This window comes from Apodemus sylvaticus, chromosome 6, assembly GCF_947179515.1.
Source record: "Apodemus sylvaticus chromosome 6, mApoSyl1.1, whole genome shotgun sequence".
In the NCBI taxonomy this organism is placed as follows: domain Eukaryota; kingdom Metazoa; phylum Chordata; class Mammalia; order Rodentia; family Muridae; genus Apodemus; species Apodemus sylvaticus.
In genome coordinates, this window is record NC_067477.1 from 45383331 (window position 1) to 45408470 (window position 25140).

The 25140-nt window shown below is 46.1% G+C and overlaps 1 long non-coding RNA gene across 1 annotated transcript; it reads left to right on the forward strand.

Annotated features, from left to right (window-relative positions):
- On the forward strand, window positions 1-25140 carry LOC127688046 (uncharacterized). The gene is made up of 3 exons (XR_007978525.1): window positions 1-61; window positions 7356-7469; window positions 24725-25140. It is a non-coding gene; the product is annotated as an uncharacterized LOC127688046 (long non-coding RNA).

A 25140-nucleotide genomic window follows, 5' to 3' on the forward strand; every position in this document is an offset into this window, starting at 1 on the left:
CAGACCCCTGGGAACCGCGAGCCCAGATGGACCTTTCCTCCCTTAAGTTACATTTGCTCAGGTTTTGTTTTGTTTTGTTTTGTTTTGGTATCAGCCGCTAAAGGTGTGAATAATGCAATAGTTAAGTAATTGCCATGTGAGGAGCTTTAAGTGCTTACTGCCTTTTTAATATAATGTGGCTAATTGTAAATGTAAATACTTTAATTTTTAATAGTGGGTGTTTAAATATTGGCTTGCAAAACTCCTATAAATGTAATAATCAGCTTCCAGCAGCTGGCACGAGGCAACGCTCTATCTGCCTTTCATTGTCTGCTGTCCGTATCCCGTCCCCGCAGTGAGCCCCAGAGCACTCTGGGGACAATGAAGGAACCATCTGGAATATGTAGGGTTGGGGGGGGGTTGTTTTTGTTTTGTGTCATTTTATTGCATTGGTGGAGTTTTGTTGGCTTGATTTGTTTATTTGGGTTTTGTTTGCTTTGTTCTTGGGTTTTTGAGAAAAGGTCTCTCCATGTAGTCTTTCCTGGACTGGAATTCCCTGTGCAGATCAGGCTGGCCTCAAACTCAGAGAGATCTGTCTGCCTCTGCCTCTGCCTCTGCCTCTGCCTCTGCCTCTGCCTCTGCCTCTGCCTCTGCCTCTGCCTCTGCCTCTGCCTCTGCCTCTGCCTCTGCCTCTGCCTCTGCCTCTGCCTCTGCCTCTGCCTCTGCCTCTGCCTCTGCCTCTGCCTCTGCCTCTGCCTCTGCCTCTGACTCCTTAGTGCTGGGATTAAATGTGTGCACCACATACCTGACAGGGTTCTCCTCCTCCTCCTCCTCCTCCTCCTCCTCCTCCTCCTCCTCCTCCTCCTCTTCTCCTTCTCCTTCTCCTTCTCCTTCTCCTTCTCCTTCTCCTTCTCCTTCTCCTTCTCCTTCTCCTTCTCCTTCTCCTTCTCCTTCTCCTTCTCCTCCTCCTCCTCCTCCTTCTCCTTCTCCTTCTCCTCCTTCTCCTCCTCCTTCTCCTCCTGCTCCTCCTCCTCTTCCTCCTCCTCCTTCTTCTTCCTTCTCCTTACCCTTTCCCCCTTCCTCTTCCTCTCCCTCCTCCTCCCCCTCCTTTTTCTTCTTCTTTGACAAGATCTAGCTCTGCAGCCCATATTGACCTCAGACTCATAGCAATACACCAGAACCACAAGTGTGAGTTCATGGAACCAGGCCTAGAGGTCCCATGTGGATATGAATGACATGCAGACTGTCCTATCATTTTCCATTTCTCCATATACTACCTCTAGAGTCTGTATTTAACTTACGTTTTAACAGGAATAAAGAGATTGTTGGGTGATTAGGAGCACTTGCTATTCCTGCAAAAGACCTAAGTTTGGCGCTCAGCATCCACACGGTGGCTTACAATTCTCCTTCACTCAGTTCCAGGGAATCTATCATCCTCTCCTGGCTTCTGCAGGCTCTAGGCATGCATGCAGTGCACATATATGCATACATACAGGCAGAACACTCATGTACATAAAATAATAAGTAAATCTCTTTTTCTGTTCAGTTGACAAAATAGAACAACACGCTGTCATTATTTTTTTCTGGGAATACTGCTTCTCATATTGCCTCTATCATCCTCAGAAAGAAAGATCATTCCCCTGAATTTGATGTCTACCATCCCCACACTTTCCTATTTTAGTATAGATAAATATTGTATATAATATATATGCTATGTATAATATGCTACATGGTACATATTAATGTATATGTACAGTTGGTCCTCTGTATGTATGAGTTCTATGCCCAAGGATTCAAACAACTTCAGATTGAATTTTTTTAATTCTATCTGTTCTTAACATAAATGCTTATCATCTCTTTTTTTCTTTTTATGTTAATCATTTTATTCATTTACATTTCAAATGATATTCCCCCTTCCTGTTTACTCCTCCACAAACTCCCTCATCCCACTCCCCTTTTCCTTCTCCCCTTTGCCTCTATGAGGGTGCTCCTCACCCACCCACTCCTGCCTCACTGTTCTAGCATACTCCTATGCTGGGGCATCAAGCCTCCACAGGACCAAGGACCTCCCCTCCTACTGATGTCAGATAAGGCCATCCTCTTCTACATGTGCAGCTGAAGCCATTGGTCCCTCCATGTGTACTCTTTGGTTGGTAGTTTAGTCCCTGGGAGCTCTGGGTGGTCCAGTTAGCTGATATATACTTATCTCTTATCATTATTCTCTATGGTATACACAGCAGCTACTTATAAAGCATTTACTGTGCATTAAGTATTACAAATAACTCAGAGTTGACTTAAAGCACACGGGGAATGTGTACAGTTTACAGACAAATCCTATGACCTTTTAAATAAGGACCTAAAGATCTTTTGACTTAGAGATCTATGTGTCCCCAAGGGATCCTGCCACAAACTGGCTATGAACCTCCAGTGATGGCTGGATACACGGAGTGTTGCTTCTGGTCCCTTTTAGTAGACAGGAAAGTGGAGAACCCTGAGTCCAGTTTACTTGACGAAAACATGTAAACAAACAAACAAAAAAAAAACCAAAAGGCCAAGCTCTAGCTCTGTGGAAAGAATTAATAGAAAGGAGGCTTGGGGCCGAAACTGACTCCACTATTTCCAGCTTAAGGGTGATTTAGAGAGACAGAGGGCCTGAGTTCCCATCTCAGTACTGAGGTGAATGCTGATGAACAAAGAGGAACTTGTTTTTAAGATTTCCAGGCGATGGCCTGTGCTCTGTATCCCTGTCAGTGGTGCTGGTAGCCAAGCCCAGACGTCACCCTCCACGCCACCCTCTGAGCCTCACAGTTGGTCTTTATAACTGCCACAGTGAAGATGTCTAATTGAATCCTGGTTTGTGGGCCAGGGTTTCATACCCCTGGCTGGCCTGGAACTCATCATGTACCTCAGAATGATCTTGAATTCGTAGGGTTGCTCCTGCCTCTGCCTCCGAGTGTTGGGATTAGAGACATGCATTGTCATACCATACCCAGCCATTATTGAATTCTGTCCAGGAGGTGAGAGTGTACAAAGTATTTCAATTCACCCCCTTTTAAAAATGACAAATATTGACAAACATCAAGGCTGGAAGATGTTATTTACAAAGGTTGTTGTAAGCTAAACTCGCAAGGTGGAGATTTGTGATTCGTTATTGAGCTTGATTATAAAAGTTTCTATCGAGCACTGTCAAACTCACGAGCTGAGGAGAGACTTCAGATTTATAACGCAGTCCTAAATGGGTAACAGCAGATATAAACTCTGAGATTTAATATCAGCTTTGAAAATGTTAAATGGGGAGTTGGAGCAGCCCTCACTTTATGAACTGGCACACCGTGGAATGAAAGGCTCTATTGATTCCTGACAGAGGAGACTGTCTCTAAAACGGATTGGAGTCTTTTCATATCCCATGTCATTGTAAAGACACGTTTCAAGGGATGTCCTCTTCATTTCCACTCAGTGTCCTGGACTTAATTGGAGAAGAGCACAAGCAGCTTCACAGAGAAGAACCCCTCCCCAAGAGCCTACTGGGGTCACTGCTAAACTAAAGAAAGTTGCTACATTCACATGGAAACCTCACATGGTGTCAGGGGTTTTGGCAACAATTCTAGTGCAGGACTGGAGAGATGGCTCAGCAGTTAAGAGCACTGGCTGCTCTCAGAAGACCCAGGTTTGATTCCCAGTCCTACACTGAGTCACTCACAACTAACTGTAACTCCAGTTCCACAGATCTGGCCTCTCTTCTGGTTGCTGTTGGCATCTACAGACACATGGTACACATAGGACACTCAGACACACAAATAACTCATCACATACATATATACATGTTACATACATATATGTAACATGTATACATATATAACACATATATATAATACCCATATATACACACATAACACACACACATAATCTTTGTTTAAGAATTTTAATTCCAGTGCAAAACCAACTGAGAGCTCGTCCCTTGGGCTCTGTAATGGAGGCCCAGGATGGGAATCCCTGGTGCCGTCCTTAATTTTTTTAAAGTGCTGTCTCTGTCTAGAGGAGCCTCCATAGGACCTCACTCGCCTTCTTAGTAGTTCAGGGCTCTCAACTCAGGGCCTTCTACATATGTGGGCCTCAGCCATGCCTGACCCACAAGGCAGCAAAAAGCAATGTGAGAACACATTAGTACAGAGACCTGCTGGGCATTCACTTAATTTGTTATGAAGCAGGTACCCAGGGGAGCTTTTGTGAATCCCAGTCTGTAGATATCTCCAAACCCTATGTCTTAGGTAGGGGTTCTATTGCTGTGAAGAAACACCATGACCGTGATAACTCTTATAAAAGAAAACATTTAATGGGGCTGGCTTACAGCTTCAGAGGTTTAGTCCATAATAGTCATGGCAGGAGGCACGGCAGCACACAGGCAGAGGTGGTGCTGAGAAGTCACGAGTTCTCTAACTGGATCTGCAGGCAACAGGAAGAAAGAATGAGCTACTGGGCCTGACTTGAGCTTCTGAAATCTCAAAAGCCATCCCAAGTGACATACTTCCTTCAATAAGGCCACACCTTCTAATCCTTCCAAATAATGCCACTCCCTATGAGCCCATGGGGGTCATTTTCATTTAAACCACCAAGCTCTCAAACTAGATATTGAAAATCCCATGGCAAGATCTTTGTGTGCCCTTTAACCTTGGAGATCAACAGGTGTTGGACAGGAGCTTCTCTCTTCCAGATAGTTTCCAATTTAATTTCCCAGGTTTCTGTTACAAATCAAGCCCCTGAAATGGCACAAATTGATTATCTAACAGTTCTAGAGGAGAGATGTTCAGAACAGGTCTTAGGGCTTTCACTCTGGAAGCCCTAGAGTAGAATCATGCCTTGCCTTTTCTTTTCTATCTTCTCGATGTTGTGACCCTTTAATACAGTGCTTCATGTGTCGTGACCCCCAACCATACAATTATTCATCACTATGTCATAATTGTAATTTTGCTTCTGATATGCATCATCATGTAAATATCTGTGTTTTCCAGTGGTCTTAGATGGGCAGACCACCTCCCCAAGGGGTCTCAACCCACAGGTTGAGACTCTCTGTTCTAGCCTGACTGTTCCTGAGCCTTAGCTCCTCCCCTTCCATGTCACAGTGTGTCAGTCCAGCCTCAGCTTCTGTCGTCACACCAGCTCTCTCTTCTCACTCTCCTGTCTTACTCTTCTAGTCCACACTGGACCAGAAAGCCTGAGTGACACCCGTATGTCAAGATTCCTAGCAATCACATCTACACGGTCCCTTTTCCCATGCTAGTCAATACAGTCGGGTTCTGGAGGTCCTGAGAAGAACATACTGGGGCAAGCATTGCCTAGATCCTCACAGCTCTCCACTGTTAAACTAAAATCTTCCATTTGGAAGGCATTCCTTTGGGTCCTATACTTCCCATGTTTAAGGGATTTTTTTTTCATGTTTGGCCCCAGGAGTCATAGGTCAATGGTAGGGCTTTTATCTATCATGAGTGAGGCCATGGCTTCAATCCCCAGAACCAGGGAATAAGAAATGGGGAGCAAGTACTCCTGGTAAAGTTAATGCCAAGAGAGTATTTGAGAGTATTAGCTTGCTCGGGAGTTCCATTAGCTTTGACTCTTCTGATATGAGGCTAATTGGTGATGGCCCTTGTGCAATGTTCTACTCTGGTCCTATAAACCATGAGAAAGTAAGAAACTGCAGTGGTAAGATTTAAGTCTTGTATGGTGGTACAGGCCTGTAATGCCTATACCAGAAGGACCAGGCAGAAAGAATGCTGTGCTACATCTAAAGACCCTGCCTCCAAGATGGAGGGAAAAGAGGAAATGGAAGAGGAAGGGAGATGAGCTGGTGACACAGTTCAGTTGGTAGAGTGCTGGCCTAGCATATACCTAGCCCTGGGTTAGGTGTGGTGATGCACACCTAGGATCTCAGCCTTCAGGAGATAAGGAGAAGTGTCAGAACTTCAAGGTCATTGTCAACTACTTAGTGAGTTACAAGACAGCCTGGGATACATGAGAGGTGTCTTAAAAGAAAAAAAGTACGTAGTGTTGTGTTTTATAAACAAGAAAGGGAGAATCAGGAATATGTTTGGTAGAGGAGTGGTATGGTGAGGTAGAAGGGCGTGCCTCTGTGGGCCCATGCTGAGGTGTCCCTTCCCCCTGAGGAACCAGCCACATGACAGGTATAGTATAGAATAGAGTTTATTCGGGGCATGGGGAGGGGAGGGGGATTAAGGGAATAGAAACAGAGGAAGGCAGAGAGAGAGAGAGAGAGAGAGAGAGAGAGAGAGAGAGAGAGAGAAAGAGAGAGAGAGAGAGATGAAGGGGAAGGGGGATGGAAAGAGAAAGTACAGAGAGGGAAGAGAGTAAGAGAACAAGAGAGCAAGACAGAGAGGAGGAGCAAGCAACCCCTTTTATTTATTTTTTTTTTGGGGGGGGGGTGGATTTGGTTTTTTTGAGACAGGGTTTCTCTGTATATTCCTGGCTGTCCTGGAACTCACTCTGTAGACCAGGCTGGCCTCGAACTCAGAAATCCACCTACCTCTGCCTCTCAGAGTGCTGGGTTTACAGACATGCGCCACCACCGGCCCGGCCCAAGCAGCCCCTTTTATACTGAGTCAGGCGTACCTGGCTACTGCCAGGTAACTGTGCGGCGGGGTCTAGAAGAAATGCTAACTTGTAGTATAAAATTCATCACTCGGCTGATCAAAACACTTTAAAGAGAGATGAGCTATAGGCCACAACATCCTCTGAGTCTGTAAACTGAAGGAATTATTCTGCAAGCGCTTAAGCAGGGGCAAGGAGGTCTGGTCCGAAAGCCAGGAGTGAGGAGCACGAGGATTATAGCCCACAAGCCTGATGTCTGTTTGCTCCTCCCTGCAGGTGCTCCCCTTCCTCTACCCTGGCTGTAAGGGGAACAGCCAGCATCTACTGACCGGGACAGCCCCAGATCCTAGAGCTCAAGTGCTGTTTCTTTCTCCTCCTTCTCCTCCTCCTCCTTCTCTTCCTCTTTTTCTTTTAGTGTGTATGTGGTATGGGGGCAGGGGGTTGTTTGCCCATGGAAGTCACAGGGACCTGATCTTCTGGTGCTGGAGTAATAGGCATTTGCAAGCCATCAGATGTGGGTGCTGGGAACCAAACTCGGGGCCTCTGGAGAAGCAGCCTCTGGAGTGCTCTTAGCTGCTCACCCATCTGTCCAGGCCCTGCTTTTCTCTTCTGAACCAGTGCGTCCTACACTGACTCCCCAGCCGGGAACACCAGCATGGAGACACCTCTCGCCAGTTCCACCAGAGAAAGGCTGCACTCCTGCTGAAGCCAGTTTGGCTGCCTCGCATCTCACAGCGAGGTAACCAGGAAGCTTCGGTGTTTGTGTTTTTTCTCAGAGCCTGTCACTATGAGTCATCATCTCAGTATCCAGCCGCATCTGGAGCATCGGCAAACAATGTCCGCGCTTTCCGGGACAGCCCAGGGACCAGATGATGATTGGATGCCTCAAGGTAAATGCCGCCTTGCACAGCCGTGCACAGCCGTGCACAGCCTCCGGTGGCCAGGCCCTCCGGCACCGCGTCAGCGCACACATGCTTTCGGGCTTCCGTAGCTCTGAATGCCCTCCACTGGGCTAACATTTGTGGTCCTCCCATAGGCTGTTATCAGCTTACACACAACAAGGGTTATGACAGCTGGCTGAGAGCACAGAAACGGAACCAGCTCAGTGTCTGGTGAAGAAGGGTAGAGGGGGAGAGGTGAAGATGGGTGGACCTGAGAAGGAAGCAGATAAAGTGCTGGCTGGCTCTGCCTGCTTTACATTTAGTAACTGCCCCGCGGCCTAGTGATTGTTCTTGTTTTCTCTGTGGGTCTCGGTTCCCTTCTTGGCTCTACTACTACCTACCTATCCATGTGAGCTTTGATGCCTGGCATTTGTTTCTTCTGAAGGAGGAGGAATGCTGACAATCAGAGTCTATTCTAGATGTTCTTATGCTACTTTTAAAAATACTGGTGGCATTTAGTTCTGTGGAATTACAATTTAGCCCGACAAGAGCTCTTTCGACTTCAGCTTTACAGCACAAGAGAACAAATGAACTCAAATTTGGAAGCCAGCTTTGCTCTCACTGTTTGACCTTGCAAAATTATTCGGCCTCTCTGAATTTCAATTTCCTTGTCTGTAGAGCAAGAATTATGTCATTTACCTTGAATAGTGGTGAGGATTAAATGAGACAATGTATCTGTACCCCAGCCATAAGCCAGCATCCGGTGCCATCCAGTCTCTGCATAGGGTTATCTTTGAGAAAAACATTTCTAAAATCAAATATAACTCACAATGTCTTCTACTCAAAAACCATGAAGGGAATCCAACTTGTTTTTATTTCTTATTTCTTGGATGTTTCTTTTGCTTGTTTTTAGACAAGATCTCATTATATAGGGGCCTCAAGTCTGAGGTGCTCCTGAGTCCTAGAACTAGATATATAAGCCACCATGCCTGGGAATCCTATTAATTTTATTTATTGAGAGAGAGAGAGAAAGAGAGAGAGAGTGTATGGTGTGTGTATGCATATCTATGTGTGTATGTGTGTATGTATTATGTATGTGTGTATATATATTTATATGTGTATATATGTGTGGTATGTGTTTGTATATGTGTATATGTGTGTATGTTTATGTATGTGTATATATGTGTGTCTGTGTGGTATGTGTGTATATGTGTGTATGTTTATGTATGTGTATATATGTGTATCTGTGTGGTATGTGTATGTGTGTATATGTGTGTATGTTTATGTATGTGCATATATGTGTGTCTGTGTGGTATGTGTGTATATGTGTGTATGTTTATATATGTGTATATATGTGTATCTGTGTGGTATGTGTATGTGTGTATATGTGTGCATGTTTATGTATGTGTATATATGTGTGTCTGTGTGGTATGTGTGGTATGTATATGTATATGTGTATATGTGTGTATGTTTATGTATGTGTATATATGTGTGTCTGTGTGGTATGTGTGTATATGTGTGCATGTTTATGTATGTGTATATATGTGTGTCTGTGTGGTATGTGTTTGTATATGTGTATATGTGTGCATGTTTGTATATATGTATATATGTGTGTCTGTGTGGTATATGTGTATGTGTGCATGTTTGTGTACATGCGGTGTGTGTGTGCAAGTGTGCATGCACACATGTGTCTACAGTGTACTCACTCACACCCGCCCTTCTGAAGGCCAGAAATCAACAGGTGTGTGCCTCCCTCGCTCTTCTTCTTAGTTACTTTTAATTTTAAAAAAATATCTCATACGATGTATTTTGATCATGTTTTTCTCTCCCCCAACTTCTCCCCAGGTCCTCCCCACCTCCCATCCCACTCAACTTTATGGCCTTATTCACTCCTAAAAAAGAAAAATGCTTGGGGGAGGAGCTGGGAAGAGAGGAGGGAGGGGAAACTGTAGCTAAATAAATAAATAAATAAGCAGGCGACAGCCGAGGCCACACAGTGGCAGACAGGCCCCACTATGGTGGGCAAGGATGTGGAGGAGAGATGGGAGAGAAAGAAGAACAAAATGGTGTGTGCACTAGGAAGACTATGATGAGGAGAGGAACTGGAGATAAGGAGGGTAGTGCAGAACAGCCGGATGTGAGTACCTGCTCTGCCCCGAGGCCATGGTGATATTCCAACCCATGAGGCTCCCGAGAGGCAGGGGTCTGTGATGTCCATGGCCTATGTTATCAACGCAGGAAACAATAGGCGAGGACTCCTTAAAGCTTTGGTGCTCTGTGAGTTCTATGAAGAGTTAGTTCTTGGAGTGGCAACCACTGGGCGGACAGGGAATGATGTTTATCTAATGGTAATAAGGAGGGGAAAGGCCAGAACCAGGGCATTCGGTGTTCACTCTGCACCAGCCGTGGAACTAAGTGCTTACTCAGTATTGTGCAGAGTCTGACTGGGTCTGGACCCCTACAAGCACATAACCGGTGCACTCAAGGATCGGTCCCAGCTGCAGCGCGAGGAAACCATAGGTAATCCCAGCCGAGCTCTGTCCCCATGCCTCACCCTCACCCCCTCCGGCATCTTTAGACTGGCCGACCCTCCAACCCAGGAAGTTTAAGATCTCCAGGCTCCCGCTCCCCATGAGCCCAGGGCCCCTTTGGGACCAATGGCTTTGATTCCCTTGGAAGTTTTTGGAGCTCCGTTCCTGATGGATATTCCTCTTGATGTACAGCTATTCCTCCCCCCATAGGCTTCCCGAGGGAGTTAAATTCCCATTACGAAAACAAAGCCCGCTGAACTGAAAGAGATGCTGAGAGCGAGGGCCCACAAGAGCCTTGCCTCTCTCCCCAGGGGGTGCCGGGCCCATTAAAGCTTCACACAGCTGGCTGCTCACCTGCTCTTCATTTTCTACTTCACTCAGCGAACTAAGCAGTGTCCTGAAGAGAAGGGCCCTGCAGACCCGACTGATAAAACTCAACATTTCCCCCCTCAGTCCCCTTTGAAGCCTGGAGGATCCTCCAGGCAGCCTCAAAGGAGGCTGCAGCTTCCTGTCTCTCTCTCTCTCTCTCTTTTTTTTTTTTTTTTTTTTTTTTTTTAGGATGGGAATACAATCTAGGACAGATCAGACGCAGGGCTTTTAAAAAAAACTTGGCGTCTCATTCATTTCTGCTTATAGCAACCAAGGGGCTTCTCTACCGCTGTCTCCTGTATCAGAGCCACTTGGGGGGGGGGGCGGGGCACGGATTTAAAAAGGAAGTGGGGTGAGCAGTGAGGGATGCTTCTTAATTTCAATTCACTCTAATGAATACTGCCTGTGGAGGAGCAGCTCACCTCAGGGGCTGCAAAATAGGGTAAAGGCAGCCTTTGTTCTCGTGTGAGACTCAGACTTGTGCGCACACACAGGCCAGCACAGCCACGGGTGTTGGGTGTAGGACGCGTCTGGCAAGAGCTGGATTTTAAGAATTGATAAACAGCAGTAGCGCTGGTCTCTCTGTCGTTTCACGTGTGTTTCTTATTTCCTTTTCTTGCTCTATTTATTTCTCTTTTAGAACCAAGCCCTCCCCTCCCCCTCCCCCCCACCCCCACTGGAGGGACCAAGCTTGAACACCCCTCCCCCCATCCCCATCTCCCACCCCCATCCCCAACCCTGGCAAGGGCCCTCTGACTCTGACTCTAGAGAAAGATATCATTGGCCTAGCTTTTTCTGTGGATCCTTTTGTAAAGGTGCAGCATGACTTGTAGAACTGGGCTCTGGAAAACAGCCAGGGGGCAAATCACCCAGCTCCCACTGTCACAGAGCTTATAAAAGCAGGGACCGTATGCAGAGCTTCAAATGGGGGCTAGGGAAAGTGGCATAAAGTGGCCCGCCTAGAGTGCATGGGGCCCTGGGTTCAAGCCCCAAACTAGCAAAATAGAATAGTAATGCGGACTGCATCGTGGGGAGTGGGGTTAGGAGAACTGGTTTGTCTTACCATCCCTGAGACCTTAGGCCAATTGAGTCATTGTGACTCAGTCTGCTGGTGTATAAAAGAGGGACAGTAAGCCCAGCCTCCCAGGCTTGTTGTGAGGTAGGAATGCGATGAGCAGAAGGGCTCTGTGTGAGACAGCAGTGGCAGGCTGAGTGGGATCTTAGCACTGCACATTTTAGCATCTGACGGCAACACTGACTACACTCTGCGCCTTTCCTGTTTTCAAATTGTTTCACATACATCTCTCTCATTCCACGCACAGTATCATAAACCTCTTGAGGACACAGCAGCCCAGCATATCATAAGGATTCAATAAAGAACTGGGTTTAGGTTGCGGGAGAATGTGGAATTTTTCTGCAAAGACACTGAAGTTTCCATTTGGGGCAAGTGCAGTGAGAGTCTGAGAATTTCCAGGGCTGAAATGCCAAATGTACACGTTTGCTCAGCAGATAGGGCGGCGGGGAAGATAAAGTGCGCTCCAATCGGGCTGTGACGGGCTCCCGTGACGGATCGCCTGTGGAGCAGAGAAGAACACAGCTGAATAAACCCGGGGCTGGGAGAAATGAATGTAGCAGGAGGGTGCCGGGGAGGGCCGGAGAGTGGGGCAGTGTGGAGCTGGAACCGAAATCTCATGGCTGCCCAGGTGAGGCAGGGCCAGCTCTTCCTGCTCTGTAGTGCTCTGGAAATGCCAGAATGTGGTTGCATCAGGACCACCATGTGGGAGACAACCAAATGGCAAACCACCAACAGGGGAGCAGGGAAGCTTACGATTAATAAATGTGTGATTGGGCCCAAGGATGCTGCTTCTCCCCCGTCCTGGCCCCCACCCCTAAAGCTGCCACGGGGCTGTCACCACAGGAGAGAAACCTGCTGTGACCAGAAAACGGGTTCTTCTACCTAAGTTTTACCTTTTTGTTACTTCTTTCAGTGCGTGTATGTATGTATGTTTATAAGCGTGCACTCGGGTGTACAAGTGCATTGCACAGCACAGGTCAGAGGTCAGAGGACAGCTTGCAGGAGTCAGGTTTTTCCTTCTGCCACGTGGGTCCTGGGAATCAAGCTCAGGTCATTAGGCTTGGCAATGAGCGCTTTCCCCATGAGCCATCTCACCAGCCCAGAAAATGACTCTTTTATGAGTGACCTTTGCTGGACCTGTCAGCTAGAGACAGCTGATAACTGTCTTCCAGGCCTGGGTGAGGTTCTTGAAATAAAGCTATTGTGTAAACAGGCTTGGCAGTGCATACCCATCAGTTCAGCACTTGGGAGCCTGAGGCAGGAAGATCTCCAAGTCAGCCTTCAAAGTGTGGTGGTTCATCCCTTCGATCCTAGCACTTTGGAGGTAGAGGAAGGAATAGACAAAGGAGCGGGAGACAGATAAACAGACACACAGCTGACAGAGATCTATCGTGTAATCTGAAAGGGAAAGTACCTAGGCCAGTTCTATCAATTTTACCAGCAGGGAAAACAGAAGCAGAGATGTGACTTGACCAAGGTCATGCAGGTAAAGAAGAGGCTAGAAATGATAGCTCTGCCTCTCTCAAATCCCAGTTCTTAGCTCAGTCCTGAGGCAAATCTATCAGCAGCGAGGCCATCTATCTCTGTCACATCAGTTTCCGGCACCAAATTGACTTTGGGCACGATGCAGTCCTCTTCCCACTCTGAGCACAGTTAGTTTCCGTTTCTCCTCTCTGGTTCCAACCATGTCTTTCAAAACTGGAAAAACCTTAGCCAAGAGACAACGTTCTCCCTTCACAGAAGCCTCTGTGGAGATTAGCTCTCGGCTCTCGGAACCATCATCACTTCAGTACTATCCTGATCAACAGTATCATTTTGTCACTCACTACAGTGAAGGCTCAGCTCTCTCTGGCTGCTGCGCTGGTCCCCTTAGAGCAGGCCAGCTGCTCTGCCCCTGTCAGACACCACAGTCTCCTACAAGCTGCCAAGAGCCAGACGCAGGAAGAAAATAAGCAAGTTGGCGCTGGCCTGGAGCTGAGTCATAAAGACTTGGAGGGAGTCTGAAGGAAGGTAGCTGGCTCAGTGGCTTTGTGAGAGCACAGCTGAAGGAAAATCACTTCCTGCGCTTCCTGCTGACAAAGCGCCAGCAAGCCAGGTGACCTTCGGACCTTGGGGTCAGCCTCAAACTGGCATTTTATGGCTGATTTTTAAAAACTGCCCTTCCTTGCCAATCCTCTGCTTTCTAACTTTTGTTTTTAAATTGTGTACTCTGTGCCACGGGTGATTTTAACACCGAGACGAGCACTCTCTAAAGTGCTCGGTAGGGAGCTCTGTTTGCCTCCCCACAGGATGTAGGTGAGGCAAACCAGGTGGGGATAATCTGGCTGCCTCCCTGGTTCCCTCTCAATGGCATTCAAGGGTGGGCTGACCACCACTGTGAGTCAGAAATGTGTAAGGCAGGGAGTAGGTATTGCGAAATATCTCAGTTTTGCTACTGCTGTGGCCAGCAAAGTAGAGCCTGTTAGCATCCTGTCTAAGCTCCGCCCCACAGTTACCTGGCAACAGCCAGGTGTGCCTGACTCACTAGAAAAGCAGCTGATGGCTGTCTTGTTCTTGCCTTCCTGCTTTTGGTCTGTCCCCTCGTCCCTCCCCCCCTCTCTCTGCACGTGCAGGCCTCCACTCTATCCCTCTTCTCCTCCTCCTCCTCCTTTTTCTCCTTCTTCTCTCCTTCTCCTCCTCCTCCTTCGTCTTCATCCTCTGCCACCTTCCCTCTCTCTCTCTCTCTCTCTCTCTCTCTCTCTCTCTCTCTCTCTCTCTCTCCTCTCTCTCTCTCTCTCTCTCCCTGCTTCTACTACCCTCTTAACTCCGCTCCCCATGCCCTAAATAAACTATACTATACTGTCCTGTGGCTGGGGGAGGGGGAAGGGATGCCTCAGCAGGGCCCGCCGAGGCACCCCTCCCCCACACCTCCATAGAACAGATCCCCCTCTTTATCTGTTTATAAACACATCAGAGCCAGCTTAAGAACGGTGGAAAAGACGACGCACCGGAAGAGGTTATGTCCTTCGTGAAGATTTAGAGAATGTGTGATCCTTAGTAGGGTAAACATACAATTAGTAAGGAAACGTCTAGAATGCCAAAGGCTAAAGGCCATTCAGCAGTTACTAGTGCGTTCAGCATCAGCGAGGAAGGTCAGAAGCTACAGGGAGCGCCATGGAGCTGTGGTTTAACTATGAAATGGGCCACACACAGTCACATGTTTAAACACGTGTGCCCCAGAGGGTGGCTCTGTTTTGGAAGGTTGTAGAATCTTTTGGAAGGGAAGCCTCCCAGGAGGAAGTGGGCCACTAGGGGTGGGCCTTGTAAGTTTTAAGACCTAACCACACTTCCTGTCTGCTCTCTGCTTCTTCCATCTTGGGGGCTGCTCTACCACCCCTCTCCCAGATGGACTGTGCTCTCACACTCTGGGTTAACATAGACCCTCTATTTTTAATTTGCTGTCATTGGACCTTTTGTCACAAGACCAGTTAACTGATACAGAGAGGATGTCCAACCTTTTTTTAAATGAGGCCAGCGTTATTTTGATTCCAAAGTCAGACAAGGATATCACAAGATAAATTACAGGTCAATATCCTTTTGGAATATGCATGCAAAAATCCTCAACAGAGCAACTAGCAGATCAAATTCAATAACACATTAAAAGGATTACTCACCATGACCAAGTGAAGCCAAATGCAAGAATGCTTCAACATTAATAAACAAATCGCTGTGATATAATATAATAGCAAAAGGAAAAATAAGGACCACATTGCCATCACAATAGATGGAGGAAATAATTAGACAAAAGTCAGCCTCTTTTCAAGAGAAAAGCTCAACGAATTATACATAGATGGAAAATCCACAGCTGTATTTTTCTCAATGGTTAACCTTTATATTATTATTTTTTTAATCCCTTGGAGAGGAATTTCTCTGTGTATCCTGGAACTAACTCTGTAGTCCAGGCTGGCCTTGAACTCAAGATCCATCTTCCTCTGCCTCCTGAGTGCTGGGATTAAAGGCGTGCAGCACCACATCCTACGTGGTGAAGCTTTTTTAACAGCAGTGAGGATGGAGCATGGTGTCACATGTCCGAGGCAAACAGTCCACCTCTAAGCTGCAGTCTCATGATGTTGCTTTACAGCAGGCCTCAATGATTTCCCAGGTTAGCTTGAAACATGCTCTGTAGATGAAACTGGCCTTGAATTTGTCATCCTTCTGCCTCAGCTTCGTAGGGATCTGAGATCACACACCAGATCTATCTCCCCTGGTAAAAACGTAAAGGTCTTTCCTCTAAGAAGGCAGATGTTCACCTGCTTCTGTCCAGCACACCACGGGAAGTACTCATGAAAGAGAGAAAGACATTCAAATAGGCAAACCAGTTCAGCAAACTCTATCATCCAGAGAAAACCTTAAATTCCACCAGAAGAAAATGTTGGCACTAAGGGCGGAGGGTACAGATCCAGTATAGAAAAATCAGTAGCATTGCTAGACATTAACCTCATCGATGATCACTTAATGTTACTGAATATGATTAACACAGTTCACTGATTAAGAGGGCTATGTGGGAGTGTAGGGGAAACAGCTCAACAATTAAAGCATTTGTTGCACAGGATAACGATGATGTGGATCCCCAGAGACCCTTGTAAGTGCCGGAGGAGCACGGTGGCCCACATGCGATTCCAGCCTCAGGAAAAGAGGCTGTCTGTGAGCACGCTGCCTAGAAGCTCTAGTATTCTAATTTTCTTTCTTGCTGTGATAAAATACTCTAACAAGGACGGAAGAGATGGCTCATTGGTTAAAGAGTACTGTCTCATCTTCCAGAGGACCTGAGTTCAATTCCCAGCACCCGCATGGCAGCTTACAACTGTCTGTAACTCCAGTTGCAGAGGATCCAACACCTTCACACAGACACACATGCAGGCAAAACATCAATGCACATAAAATAAAAATACATTTTTTTAAAAAATCTAACAAAAAGCAACTAGGGTAAGAAAGGGTTTATTCGCCTTAAAATTCCTGGTTAGAGTCTATCACCATAGAGCAGTCAAGTGGCAGAAGACAGCTGATTACGTCACAGTCACGGTCAAGAATGGAGAGAACGAATGCTGCTTCTTGCTTGATTGTGCTTAGCTCAGTTTCTCCACTTGTACAGTCTAGAGCACCCCATCTAGGGAATGATGCCACCCACAGTGGACTGCCTGGGTTTTCCACATCAATTAATTTAATTAAGACCATCTCCCCACAGGCACACCCACAGGACATCCTATCACAGACAATTTCTCACTGGGACTCTCCTCCCAGGTGAATCCAGGTTGTGTCAAGTTGACATTTAAAGCTAGTTGTCACACCTAGCCATATCAGTGAGGTCTATTTTGCCTGACAGTCCATAGCTTAATGAGTAAGGTAGAAGAGTACGCAACAAGTTCTGATAGCTGGGTATGGTGGAGCATGGCTTTAGTCCCGGCCCTTGAGAGCGGAGACTGGTGGACCTCTGAGTTTGAGGTCAACCTGATCTATAGAGTGTTTCAGTATAGCCAGGACTACACAGAGAAACCCTGTCTTGAAAAACAAAACCAAGGGGCTTGAGAGGTGGCTCAGTAGTTAAGAGCACTGGAAGTTCTTCCAGAGGAGCTTACAACTATGAGTTCTGATGTTCTCTTCCGACATGCAGACAGGTATACATAGAGCACTCATATACATAAAATAAAAAAAAATACATCTAAAAGAAAAAGGAAAAGAAACAAACCCGAAAAAGCAAAACTAAACCAAAACAACAACAACAAAAATTTGGGGAGGGGGGGTGCTGGGGGGTGACTCAGTGGTTAAGAGCACTGACTGCTCTTCCAGAGGTCCTGAGTTCAATTCCCAGCAACCACATGGGGGCTCATAACCATCTGTAATGGGATCCAACACCTTCTTCTGGTGTGTCTGAAGACAGCTACAATGTACTCACATACATGAAATAAATAAATAAATAAATAAATAAATAAATAAATAAATAATCTCTGGGGCTGGAGAGCTGGCTCAGCAGTTCAGAACACTGGCTGCTCTTCCAGAGGACCCAGGTTTGTTTCCCAGCTCTGACACAGCAGCTAACAACCATTAGTACTTACAGTTTTCAGGGGATCTGACATACTCTTCTGGCTAGTGAGGGTACTTCACCCATGGTCTAGAAACAGACCTGCAGACAAAACTCCCATACACATAAAATTAAAAAATCTTTAAAAAAAATTAAAAAGTGATCTATGACATCACCCTTTGTCATCCACACGCATACTCACAGAAGTTCACACACATCCACACATATGCAAAAATGCACACACACACACACACACACACACACACACACACACACGTGTGCATTTTCATCATGTTCACACATGAGAAATGGAAAAAGGGGGGGGGGGGAAGAGAGGGCTGCAGAGGTTCTTTGGGTTCAGATCTGTGTCCCAGGTCTCACTGCCTCCTAGTGAGTGCCTTCCTGTGACTCCAGATCAGAGGAACCAAGTGTCACTTAGGGAAAGTGGCCTTATTCTTCTCTGTCTTAGTGACTTCATCCTGGCTAAGTGGCGGTGATTACAACAATATCCTCCTTATATGAACACTTAGGAAAGCAAAAGGAGATGGACAGTCCAAATAAAGTGTTTACTTAGCCCGAGGCCAAGTGTGTGGTTGGTAAGTGGTAAATATTGGCTATTGATGCTGCTGTTGTGGATTTAGTCTGAACTGGGCAATTACGAGAGAGGCGAAAGAACAGAAAAACAGTCAACAAGGAAATCTGCAGGTCCTCCAAACACAGACTCAGGAAACCAAAATACTGAGGGAAAAAGAAAATAGATTCTTAGCTAGGGTTTCATTGCTGTGAGTTCATGACGAAAGCAACTCTTACAAAGGAGCATATTTACCTGGGGCTGGCTTACAACTTCAGAAGCCCAGTCTATCATTATCATGGTGAGAAGCACGGCGTTGTGCAGGCAGACATGGTGCTAGAGGAGACAAGAGTTCTACACCTTGATCTGAAGACATCCAGGAAGCCAGAGGAAGGTCTCTTCTGCACTGAGCAGAACCTGAGCCTAGGAAACCTCAAAGTTCACCCTGACAGTGATGCTCTTCCTCCAACAACACCATCTCTCCTAAACACATGAGGCTATGGTGGCCAAACCTATTCAAGTTACCACAGACAGTGTCTAAGACCTGGAAAGATGACTCAGAAGTTAAAATCATCTGCTGCACAATCACAAGGACCAGAGTTCTCACCACATCTCCTATGCAACTAGACAGGCATCCAGCAAACACTGGTGACTCCAGATCAACGAATCCAATGGCTCCTCTGGTCTCTGTGTGTACATAATCTATGTACATCCTCCGATGTAGTTCAAATCATCTCTAGATTACTTATGCCTAATGCAGGATAAATAGTATGCATCTCACTGCTAGTCTATATTTTTTAGGGAATAATGACAAAAAATCTACATACTCAATGCAGATACAATTTGTTAATGTGCTTATTTATTTATATGTATAATTGTTATACAATTTTATGTGAGGGACTTACCCACCCAAAGATTTTAATATCCACATTTGGCCCAGAACTAATCCCCAGGGACAACTGTAGTCACTGTCCCTGAGGCAAAATGTTCTTCAAAATCCCGTCCTGCCCTCCTCTCTGCACGTCTAACCAAGGGACGTCCTCATACAGCAAGAAGTCCCAGCACTGTCTCTACAGCCCTGCGACTCTGCCCAGACGCTCCAGCTTCAACTCTGGCTGTTTCATGAGCTTGTAGTGAAGCTAAAGTTATAATGGGTGAGTTCACTTCAAAATCTGCCAAGTGGGGGTTGGTGAGGGGGCTCGGTAGGAGATGGCATCAAACCCGACCTGGATCCACAGGTGGAAGGAGAGAACAGACTCCCACAAATTCTCCTCAGACCTCCACTTCTGGGCAAGGCACGCAGTGTGTCCTCTTCTCATACACACTACAAATTAACTCATAAACAAACTAATTAATTAAAATGTAATTTTTTTTGAGACAGGGTTTCTCTGTGTAGCCCCAGCTCTCCTGGAGCAAGCCAGCCTTAAATTCAGAGTCCTCCTGCTCCTGCCTCACAAGTGCTGGGATTAAAGACATGTCCCGGCCATGCCATGGTTTTTTTTTTTTAAAAATATTTTTAAATCAATAAAGGAAAGCTGGACATCACAGAGATGTGCGTGAGTCCAGCTCTAAGCCCCAGCCCCGTGGATAGGGGATGCCAGGGAAGAGGTGCATAAACTTCTTGTAAAGAAGGAGATGAATCAACCTTCTAGGCTTTACACAAACATCACCTTCTCCAACCTTTTCTGTAAAAGATAACCCACTCAGAGCATCCTGAAAGAAAATGGAAAAGAGAGGAGAGGGCCGGTTTATTAGTTCATGCACCTGAGAGATGCGAGAGTAAACGCTGCAGTGGCTGGACCCATGCTCGCAAAAGATGCCGCTAAGATGCTCGCCTTCCCCAGCCGCTAAGATGCTCGCCTTCCCACGTGTGCAGCCGCTGCCACGTGTGCTGACGTCACTCTCTAACGCGCTTGCTCTGAGTAGCTTCACAGCTTCAGAGCTTCTCCGATGCCGGGTGGTAGTGGCGCAAGCCTTTACTTCCAGCACTTGGGAGGCAGAGGCAGGCGAACCTCTGAGTTCGAGGCCAGCCTGATTTACAAAGTGAGTTCCAGGACAGCCAGGGCTACACAGAAAAACCCTGTCTCGAAGAAGAAAAAAAAAAAAAAAAAAAACTTTACTCTCTGACATGCTTGCTCTAAGAATGTAGGCCTAGAAATGAATTTCCTGACTTGGCTTCAGCCATATCTGTGGCCCTTTCCCCTGGGCCAGGATAATGGACTATGTTAGTCAGCCACGTGGTCACTGCCTGGACTCTCCAACCACATGAACAGAGCAGGGAGGTTCCCCAAGCAAATGAAGGCAAATGAAGGTTTTCTCTCTTTTTTCCCCTTGGGTGAGGGATGTGGTTACTATGTAGCTGCAGGCTATCCTGTTACTCTCTATGTAGACCAGGCTGACCTTGAACTCAGAGATCTGTTGCCTTCACCCCCCAAGTACTGGCACTAAAGACATGTGCCACCACACTGTGGTCTTAAAACAAGATTTTCAACCTTCTAAGAGAAAAGGAGGTCATCTCACCACCTTTCCAGGACATTTATGTACCCCATACATACTGGTTTTAAAATGTATCCCATTGTTTCATAGTGTATATGAGGAATATCACCTGGTACCTATAGACATCTTTCTACAGCATTGATATTCATTCGTTTGTTTGTTTGTTTGGGGTTCGTGTGTGGTGAATAGACAACAATTGTAAAAGTCAGTCCCCTCCTTCCACTATGAAGGTCCCGGAGATGAAATCCAGGTCATCAGGACAGAGGAGAGTGCCTTTACCTGCTGAGCGGTCTCAGTACATGCCTGGTTTTTTGTTTGCTTTGCTTTCCTTTGCTTTGCTTTGCTTTGTTTGGTTTGTCCTTTGCAAGAGCAACAAGTGCTCCTAACCACTGAGCCATTTTTCCAGCCCCGGGAGCCCTGCTTTTGCTGAGGAAAATAACTAAGTAATCAAGAGAGCAGAACCCCATTTTCTGGCTTATTAAAGTAAGAGTGTGCTTAATGACTATAACTATAGTAAAGTCTCCCAAGGCCTCCTCTCAGTCACCATAGTTCTGATTGCTATTGCACTCAAGAGTCTACAAGAAACCAGACATCACCTACTATTATGTTACGCATTACAGGCTGCCTACCTGAACTGTTCGAGTTCTGCGGCCAAAAGGCTGAATGTGATAGATAGCACATGCTTTTAATCCCGGCACCCAGGAGGCTGACACGGGCAGGCTTTTATGAGGTCCAGGACAGCCTGGTGTATACAGTGAGTTCTGGGCCAACCAGGGCTAAATAATGAGACCTTGTCCAAAAGGGAAAAAAAAGAAGAAGAAAATTAAGAGACCACAGGTGTTTTCGTCTAAGTCTGGTCACTTCAGCCTGATTCCACTTCCCCTGGGAACTACAACAGACTTCCTCCACCCTGTCAGTACTGCGTCCATGGTAACACTTCTTGTACTGTCTTATCATGTCAGAAAACTATCCTGTTTATCTCAGGAAACTCAAATAAGAAAATACAGTTTCCCTATTTTACTCTCCCACGTTGCAAGTCCTCACATGCCCTTTCAGGCATGTAAGGCTTTTAAATAGGTTCATAGTGTTACATAATATATAGGAAATATCTCTTGCTACCAATAGACATCTTTATTTTTATCTTATTATTTTTTATCTATAGGTATTTTGCCTCCTGGGTATGTGTACCACGTGTATGCAATTCCCTTGGAGTCCAGAAGAGGGCAGGATATCCTTCTGGAACTGGAGTTACTGACAGTTATATGCCTCCATGTGGGTGCCAGAGATGGGCCCTGGATCTTCTGCAAGAACAAGCAGTGCTCTTAACCTCTGAGCCATCGCTCCAGCCCCAATATATCATTAATTTTAATAAATTCAAAGGTTTTATTTTATTGTGAGTTGGGGGGGTAGTTTTTTTGTTTATTTGCTAAGTGGATTTACCATAAACACCCTATCTCCCATTGTTAGGTAAATTAGATCACTTGCAAATATTATAAATGTTAAGGCATTCTGTGGAAAGTTTTAAAAGTATAGTAAGGACCGGAAAGATGGCTCAATGGGTAAAAGGGCTTGCCATGCAAACCTCATGAGCGGACTCAGACTCCCGGTTCGGGGTGGGAGACAGGTGTGGTGGCACACGTCTGTAATCCCAGCATTCCTGTAGAGAGACAGCAGGCAGAAAGAGAGAACTGGCTGGAAGTATCTAGGCCAGCACTCCTGGGGAAGGAAGCACCAAGAGGGTCTGTGGAAAAGGAATCGCTGTCCTCTGACCTCCATATATGCACTGCAGACTCATGAACATGTACAAACACACATATACACAAACCCATACACAAAAAATATAATTAATTTTAAGTAAGATGAAGAAATGGAGTTATGGTAGGGAAGTATAATAACCAAACAAAATAGGAAAGTTGGAAGAATGTGGGGCTAGAGAGATGTCTCAGTGGTCAAAAGCACTTGCTGCTCTTGCAGAGGACCAGACTTCAATTCCCAGCACTCACTTCAGACAACTTATAATCACCTCCTGGAGTTCCAGGGGATCTCAGGCCCTCTTCCAGACTCTTCAGGTACATGCTCAACATACACACACACATACACACATACACACACACATATACACACACATACACACACACACACACACACACTCAAGCAAATAAAGTACATTCTTTTTTTTTTTTTAAATAGATGGAAGAATGCCAGGCCACAGCTTTAATCCTAGCACTCGGAAGGCAGAAGCAAGTGGATCTCTGTGAGTTCAAGGCCAGCCTGGGCTACAGAGAGATCCAGGACAACCAAAGCTACAAGAAGAGAGTCTGTCTAGGAAAAAAGAAAAAAAAAAGATGGAACAATGTACCAAAAAATAATAAAAAAGAAAGGAGCTTCTGACATCCTGTAGGCCATACTTAGACCCAGGAGTGTCTCTGAGCTCTGCTCCCAGCGACAAAGAGTTTTAGCTATCTGCCAGATCCCTCTGGGTCATGTTGTTATGTGGTATAAGGCCCTTAGCTTTCATTGTGTCAGATTCAGTTATCTTTCACTAGACAACAATCACCCTAAAACTTACTGGGTTAAATCAACCATCTCTTTTGCTTCTGCAGACAAGCAATTTAACAGGACTGTCCTGGGTGGCCCTTTTGTTCCTGCAGCCCCAGCTCAGGGTCATTCACCTGGAGGTTATATAGAAAGGTCTTAGAAAATATTTCACTTGGGCACCGCATCCCTTGGCACTTATCCATAAGGCTTCACTCCTTGCTTGTGGTTCGACTGGCATTCTGCACGCACCACAGGGAACTCTAAGATGTGGCAACCGCATCCAAGTGAGACAGACATAGAAGCTGCTGGTGGTTTACATCTCTGCTTTAGAAGTGTTATTTCCAATACACTGTGTTTGTCAAAGCCGGTCTCACTGTCTATCTGAATTCAAATACAGATAAAGAGCCCTTGGCTGTTGGTGGGAGGAGAGGCAATCGAACCCAAAGCTACTTTTTAACCATCATCGTAAATATGATGAGAACTGATGGATTATAGGGTTTCTCTGAAATCGGGACGCACAGAATACCTTGATGCCTCAGAACAGTAAGTTGTGAGGTGTGGCCATCCAGAAGAGACGCTTAAACCGGGGTGTAACCAGCAATTTTGTTCCTATTTTGATGGGTTCACAATTGCCAGGATTCAAGTAGGACACTCACAACAGCGACACCATGTGATCCAAGCCACCAACTGCAAGAAGACAGCTCTGGCCACAGCCACACTTCCACCCCCCACCCCCCACCCCCCACCCCACCCCCAGAGCTTTCTCTGCCCTGGCCTCCTGCAGGCACCTGCTTCTCCTAGTGCTGGTTTCTGCTCCTCTCTTCCTTGTGATAGGAATTTTGAGATCTTAATGAGAACATTTCTGCTAAAAATTACAAGCATTGGCTCTGGAAGAGCTGATGTGCCTGCTTCCTCAGACTGGCAGGTGGAGAAAAAAATAATGAAATTAAACCCCATGAAAATGGGTTCATTTCCCATACAAGAGCAATGATAGGTTTCCATAAGGGACCCGGGAGGCAGGAAGGGGTTACCCTCACATTACTAGGGTCTGACTGAATAAGCCCAGATAGAGGAACTCTGGCATCCCCATCCTTGGTAGGAATGTGCAGAGAGTTTCTTGCTGGTCCCTACTCTTGTCTGAGAGCTAATCGGGTCATCCAGAAACTGAGTAAAGCCTAAATTTAATAACCAGTCATCTAGGGCCTGCAGCCCCCTTGATTCATAAAAGATACTATTTTACACAGTATCTCTGAAGCAAAGTTGTTTTGTGGTTTGGGGGTTTGTTATTGTTTGTATTGTTTTGTTTTTGAGAGGTCACGCCATGGGCAAGGATCCAGATTCTCAATAATCCATATTCGACTGTGGACCCAGCTGTGGCTCCACTATCTCCCACGGGGTTAGATAGATGCGGCCTCTTTTAAAAGGGCTCACACTCTGTGTCTTTATTTTCACTCTAATTGGATCAGTTTAAGGCTGACCAGCTCTTAAATGCTTAAACGTCTTCATGACCTGGCCTGAAGCCCCATGCCTACTTGATTTATACAATTCATATCTAGCTGGTGTTGGTGGGTTGAGACAAATATCTTTGTGGTACCAGAAATGACTCCGTTTTCTTTCCTTCCCAAGGCCTAGCTGCAAGCACAAGCCAGCATTCTGAAAGCCGTGCTGGGCAGAGGCTCACTTCAGGGGAGGAGGTTGCTGCCTTAGGGAGGACATCCCTGAGCCTTCTCTTGGTACCGTTCCTGGATCCTTGGGAAGGAATCAAGATGTCTTCATCCTGATGAAGTCAGTCCTGATTCAGATCCTGATGTCAGTCAGGATCTTTTGTAAACACCCGAACCTCTCTCTGCTTCACTGCAGTTCACAACACTGGGAATTACAGCAGCCAGCGTGCAGAGCAAAGAGGGCTGTGAAATTCAGTGTCACACATGGCAAACTTTTCTCTGGAACCTTTTCATATCATGACCTTTGTGTGACATTGACGTGTCTTTGGAGCGTGTCGTCTTCCAAGTTGTACAAAGCAGCTGAACCAGCTGGGACAA